The sequence below is a fragment of the Protopterus annectens genome, chromosome 6.part0, assembly GCF_019279795.1.
Source record: "Protopterus annectens isolate FY-2018-M chromosome 6.part0, PAN1.0, whole genome shotgun sequence".
Lineage (NCBI taxonomy): Eukaryota > Metazoa > Chordata > Ceratodontiformes > Protopteridae > Protopterus > Protopterus annectens.
Window position 1 is genome coordinate 1,326,037,761 of NC_056737.1, and position 6,882 is coordinate 1,326,044,642.

Consider the following 6,882-nt stretch of genomic DNA (forward strand, 5'->3'; position numbering starts at 1 on the left):
AACTCCTAACAGTGTTGCCTACTAGATGCATTTTGGGTAGCTTATAGTAAACTACTGAGTCACGAAGGAAGACTATACAGCATATTACTGAAAATAATACAAAAAAAAAAAAAAAACAAGAAAGCAATTTAGGAAAACACTCCAGGAGTTTCCCTCAATCCTGCCACTTTGTGTCTAATACAGATGTACCAGATGTGCAAACCTAGGCAATGAGACGATTCAGTTATTATTTTTAATGCCACGGACATGACTTGTTTCCAGCAAGCAGCTTTATCTAATATTAGGCATACTAGCAAATATAAAGATTTACCTATATGAAATTTTATAAACTGTGCAAAAAGCATGTACATGCTTAACTGCAAATTTTGTACACACATGGGTATCCCCCCCATGAAAAAGGAAGGAAGATCACGCTTACCCAAAATGAAAATATTTCATAGTTATGAATTAAACTAGGTTCATAGGTTGGTACTAGACTATCGGCCCTAGGGCCTATAGAAGCCTAGCCATAACAATTCCCCGGATATTTCTTCCCACAATATTTACTTCTTAGGACCCCTGTCTAGCAGGGCGACTGACATGATCCCCGGGGTGAATTTCCTATCTCCCATCCAATCATATAGGTTCATAGATTGGTACTAAAACTTGTGCTGGAGATGCTGGGGATTGAACCCGGGACCTCACACATGCGAAGTGTGCACTCTACCACTGAGCTACATCCCCAGCTAAAAATTGAGATCCATAGATCCATATTAAGCTAACTGCCCTTGTGAGCCATTTTAAGCTTAGCTAATTATCTCTTGTGAGACTCAAACCCTACACCTTGTGTTTGTAAGGCAACACCTTAACCATTAGGCCACCCTACTTTGAACTATCCTTCAGCTGTGATTAAAATAAAAGTTTATATGTATGAGTGATTCTTGGTAATACAGATAGCAACCATAAGCAGAAGTATAAGGAATTAAGCCATCATGGAGCACACCTGCTGCACCTATACAGGTTGTGATGTCTAAGTACCATCTGTGGAGTAATATGTTATTTAGGGCAAAGTAAAGGCAAGTGCCATCTTAGAATCCTCATAGGTACATAAAAATTAATATGTAAGAAATGCAGAGTATGTTAAATATTTTAGTTTTCATGACTTCTGTTAATTATGTTGATGGTTCAACTTAAAATCAATGATACTCTGCATTCTGTACTTATACATATTCATGCATCTGTGTTTCATAATGTTGCAGTTTCTCAGAAATATCCTCCTTCCAAACTGGAAACCACTGTAGATGAGCAGATATTCTAAGTTTTTCTTGGAGAATGGAGTCTTTTAACTCTCTCAATTTAATATCGTCTGCCCTTTATTAATAATCTAACAAATCAATTAAGAAGGAGAAGCCATCAAACCAATCAACTTTAAACAGAAAGTTTGCTAAGTATGCAGCTGGTGTTAAATTCATAATCGGACCTCCAGAGGCTAATTTTTTTCTTTTCCCTTTCTCTGATTCTCTAAGGGGGTGCTATTATAAATTAGATGTATCTGCAACAAGCAGCGCCTTTTCATTCTCCTTAGCACTATTATTAATCTTTCTGTTCCATGCTGCTATATTCATTTCTGTGTTCAGATTCATTTTTGCTCTAGTGCAGATGCTATCTATATCAAAACCATTTCCAGTCCTGCTCAGCTCATGCTTTCACAGAATTTCAGGACTAAATACTAAAATGCCTGCTTATCATTTTAATGTCAAGTTACACAGATAAAACTTCACTACAGTCCAGTATAGGGTTACCAGCCATTACTTCTGTGTATGCATGCATGTGTTTAACTATAATTTGGATTTATTAAATGTCATGATGCACTAATTATAAAGGAGCAATTAAAGTCACTGCCTTGGGTAACTCAGGATAAATATGGATAGGCTTGAAAAGGCTCTTGTGCCATTGGCCTAGTAGCCACCTATGAACCTATAATTTAAAAACATCAACAATCTAACAATGTTGTATTTGATTCTCGACTGCGGTGCCTTCTGTGCTGAGTCTGCATGTCCTCGCTACAGTTGTGTGGGTTTCCTCCGCTGCTCCAGTTTACTCATTTCCTCCCATATTCTAAGACATGCAGTAGGTGGATTGGACACTCTAAATTGTCCGTAGGTGTGAGTGTGTGTGTTCGTGAGTGGTATGAATGACCTACCGTGGCAGGGCTAGACACCCGGGGATGTAAACCTTGGTTTGAGATGATTGCCACAGTTGAAGTGACACCCCGACTCCAAGTGCAAAAATGGGAAAAAGGTGGAGGATGGATATATATATATATATATATATATATATATATATATATATATATATATTAAATTATATATATATATATATATATATATATATATGTAAAGATTATTATAATGTACAACACAGATAACTGGAAAGGGAGAGTAAACAGTTTCAAAAGCATTTACAGTCAGCATGAAAAACATGCAAGGCACACACCTTATATGTATACATGGATTCACTTCATTCAGAAGCTCAAAATACTGAAATCTCTAATTTCAGTATCTCGAGCCCAAGAAGTGAAATCCACAAAACAACGAAAGCTAAAAACCGTGAAATTCAAAACCTCAAACACCGGAAGTTTTGGATTTTGCGGTTTTATTACACACACACACACACACACACACACACACACACACACACACACACACACACACCATCCACCACACAAACACACAAAATCATTTTACTACATGAAAGCAGGGGGGAAAGCACCCCTGCACACCCCCCCCTACTTAAATATTCTCACTCCGAGGTCACACTGCATACAAACACACACAAAACACCACCACACAAGCTACTTTCTCTTCACACACACACACACACACACACATCACAGCAACAAAACATACTGACGCACACCACAGCCCCTACCCAAACCCCTTAAGACACACACACACACACACACACACACACACACACACACACAGACTAACCTGAATACATAACCAGAGTAGAACTTTAGAAGCGCGAAATTCAAAACCTCCGGTATTCGAGGTTTTGAATTTCGCGCTTCTAAACTTTTGCTATTATATGGATTCGGCTTCTTGGGCTCGAAATACTGAAATTTGAGATTTCAGTATTTTGCGCTTCTGAAAGGAACCCGAATACATATATCACATCACACTGGAAATTAAATTAAGATACATTAGTATGAGTGCCTGTTTGAGTGATTTTTTTTATAGGTTAGAATAAACAGTTATAATATATTGTACATAGTTAACTACATCCAACAAGGTTCCAGCAAGTTAAAAAGTAAAAAATACAGCACAATATTTTTAACTCCCAGGAACTGGACTCATGATTTTTCTTAAGCATAATATTAAAAAAACATAACAAACACACTCCAGTCAGAATATATTTATTTACTTTATTTATTACACTTGGGGCAGAGTAGTGATCACAAATGATTAATTACAGGCTCAGCCTGGGATCATCACAATACAAGTACATCTATTTTCTGAGTTGCCAATGGATGTTACTAAATAATATGTGATCATATACTGATTCACTGTCACTATGTTCTGCCTGCAAAGCAATGCTCAGACTACAAAGTCTGAATGAAGTAAGCTTAATTTCATCAAAATTGTACTGAACATTAACAGTTTCAACAGATAATAGAAACGCCCACTAGGATGATTTCAAGTAAAAATGATGAAGCAGCCTTAGGTAATAAAAACAAAACTAGCTATGTTACATGCCTTGCTATACAGCCAAAGCTCCATGGTTTGCAGTTGATACAGTAATTTTCAAGTTGTTCCCATTTCTCTTTTTCATGATAGTTTATTCAAAAAGGCTTTCTCACTCTCTGTCTTTGCTTTGTAGTCTAAGTGATCTTTCAAAATCTTATTTTGAAATAAAAATGTCTGTTTCTAGAACTTTTGAGCTACCTGCTGCTGTTACCTTTCCACAGTTCATAGTTTCATAGGTAGGTACTAGGCTATCAGTCCAAGGGCCTAAGTAAGCCTAGCCAACAAGGTTCCCTGGCTTACGCCACTGAAGAAAGTTAATTTCCTGTGCCCCTGTTGAGCAGAGCCTCAGAAGTGATCCCCAGGGTTTTTTCCTATTTCCCTTCCACTCAAGATTTTTCTTGAACAGTGCTAATGAGGAACTTTGCTTGACATAGATGGGTAGCTTGTTCCAGAGTATAGGATGGCTCTGGGACAGGAATATATCCCTCCAGCATGTCCTGTTTATTGTGGTGACAAGGTTTAGGTCTGTAGAGCATGTAGCTTGGAGGGATTGGGATTTCTTTAGGTGCAGCATGTCCAACAGCTCTGGGTTTAACATAGCTTTATATGTTAGGCAGAGATCTCCTCGGAGTAGGCGATATGCTATAGAGTAATGCTGGAGTTTTTTGAGATGGTCAGTGTAGGGCATATGTTTGAGGCCAGTAGTCCTCTTTGTGAGGTACTTCTGTGGCCTTTACAGCTGTTGCAGATGTCTTGTGAGGTACATTCCAAAAGGGGCATTCTACTCTATAATGGGTCTAATGAGTGCCGAGTAGAGGGGAACAATGACCTCTTTTTTCCTGGATGAGAACCCTTCTGTGATGAGGTGTGCCATGTGGATGGATTTCCTGACTACTGTGGCAATGTGATTATCAAAGGAGACACTACTGTTCACCTAGGTCCCACGGTCTCTTATCACACATTCAGCATTAAGTAGACTGCCATTAATGTGGTAGTTAATGGGTACAGAGTTTTTACCAAAGGGGATGACAATGCACTTTTTGGCATTGAGCTTGAGGCCATGCCTCTGACACCAGGCATCTATCATTGAGGCCCTTCTTTAGGATGTCCACATCATTTGGGGACTCCACTATGGCTCCTAGTTTGCAGTCATCTGCAAACTTCATTAGCCAGTGGTCTTCTGTGTTATCCTGTACTTCAGAGAAGTAGATACTAAACAGGAGAGGTCCCAGGACTGAACACTGTGGTACTCCACTTGTCACTGGTTTGAAGTCAGATTTGGAGTCTGCAACTTTTACATTGTGGGTTCTGTCAGTGAGCCAGTTGGCAACCCATCTTGTGACGTAGGGATTTATACCTAGTTTAGTGAGTTTAGCTATAATTCCAGAATGGGGGATGGTGTCAAAAGCCTTGGCGAGGTCAAGATAGGCTGTGTGAACCACCTTACCCTCATTTACGGCTTTGGTGACTGTCTCAAAGAAGTCGATCAGGTTCAGAAGGCAGGATCTGCCTTTCACAAACCCGAACTCGGTGGGGTCCAGAGTTTGGAGGTTGCCAATGTCTTTGTTTATGAGTTCCATGATGATACGTTCCATGGCCTTGCTTACCAGGCTCGTCAGGCTAATAGGGCAAAAGTTCCCAGGATCAGTGGTGGCTCCCCCTTTATGGAATGGGATAACTGTTGCTGTGTGCCATTCAGTGGGCAAAAAGCCTGACATGAGGCTATGATTGAACATGCTGCTTACGTGGGGAGCCAGTTTGTTCTGAAGTTCATGTAAAACACAGCCTGGGATGTTGTACGGACCCATGGATGCTGTGTTTTTGATTTTAAAAAGTGCAGCTTTTACCTGCATAGATGTGATTACTGGGACTCTGCATTCTTCCTATATAGATATGGGACCCTTTAGGAGGTGTGAGGGCATAAAGTTAGCACTGAACCTATCTGCCAGGATGTTGGCAATATCAGTTGGTTCTGTAATTTTCATGCCGCTGTGCTGTAACTCAGAGCAGATCTGGGTGTTGCCATTGAGATTCTTGACATAGCTATAGAATGCTTTGTGGTTGCCCTTAGAATCAGTGGTGATTTTGTTTTCGTAGCTAGCTTTGGAGGATCTTATAAGGGATCTCAGCTTCTTACTAAGGCTGACCAGGGGGCTCCTCCACTCATGGGATTTTACTCTCTTTTGCAACAGTTTCTTCCTTCTGTTGTAGAGTTTGTTTATGGCAGGGGACAACCAGACTGGCTTCCATTTTTTAGAGGATAGTATCTTGGTTCTATTTGGGATAGCACAATCCATGCACTCGTGTAAGTGCTTATAGAGTGCATTTGTATAGGATTCAGCAGTCATAACTGTATTGTCCATCTGCATGGGTGTCATGAAGTTCGCCACTTCTGCCTTAAGAAGCATTAAGTTGACTTGGGAGAAATTTTTTACCATGGTTTCCTTAATGGTTTAGGGTGAGATGTGGATATCTAGGGTGATTAGGTTATGGTCGGATCTGACCAACTAGGAGTTGACATCAGGTGTGGAGCACCAGTCACTCATGTTGGTAATGACTAGGTCTAGGATATTGTTTCCCTTAGTGGGGGTATGGATAAGTTGATCCAGGGCATTGGAATTTTTGAATTCCAGAAAGCATTGAGCGAAGGAGTTGGTACTTGAGTAGTTTTCCCAGTTAATGGTGGGGTAGTTGAAATCGCCCATTATTACGGTGTTTGGTTGAACCCTAATATTTTCCAGTATATCAAGAAAAGAGGAGTGGGAATCCTGGGGCATGGTGGGGGATCTGTAGCAAGCTACAATTTGGATTGCAGTTTTGCCCAGAGTTAGTTGCACTTGGATAACCTCAGATGCATTATGCTGCGCAACTAGCCTGGAGGTGTTAATATCCTTAATGGATATGGACACACCTCCGCCTTTGATGTTCTGGTCCAGGTTAGATGGCTGAAAAGTGTGGTATGAGTTATAGCCTGGTAATGCAGGGGTGCTCTCTACAGGCTTGAACCAGGTCTCAGTCACTGCACAGATATTGATGTTCTCCATTTTAAGGAGTGCCTGGAGTGAGTGCATTTTGAGATTTAGACTTCAAGCATTGAGTAGCATTACCCTCAGTTTTTGCTTGCCTGTTCTTGTTACGATGGTGAATTTGTCAT

The 6,882-nt window shown here is 40.3% G+C and overlaps 1 non-coding gene across 1 annotated transcript; it reads right to left on the reverse strand.

Annotated features, from left to right (window-relative positions):
* Positions 1–651: 651 nt before the first annotated feature.
* TRNAA-CGC lies at positions 652–723 on the reverse strand. The gene has a single exon. It is a non-coding gene; the product is annotated as a tRNA-Ala (tRNA).
* Positions 724–6,882: the final 6,159 nt, after the last annotated feature.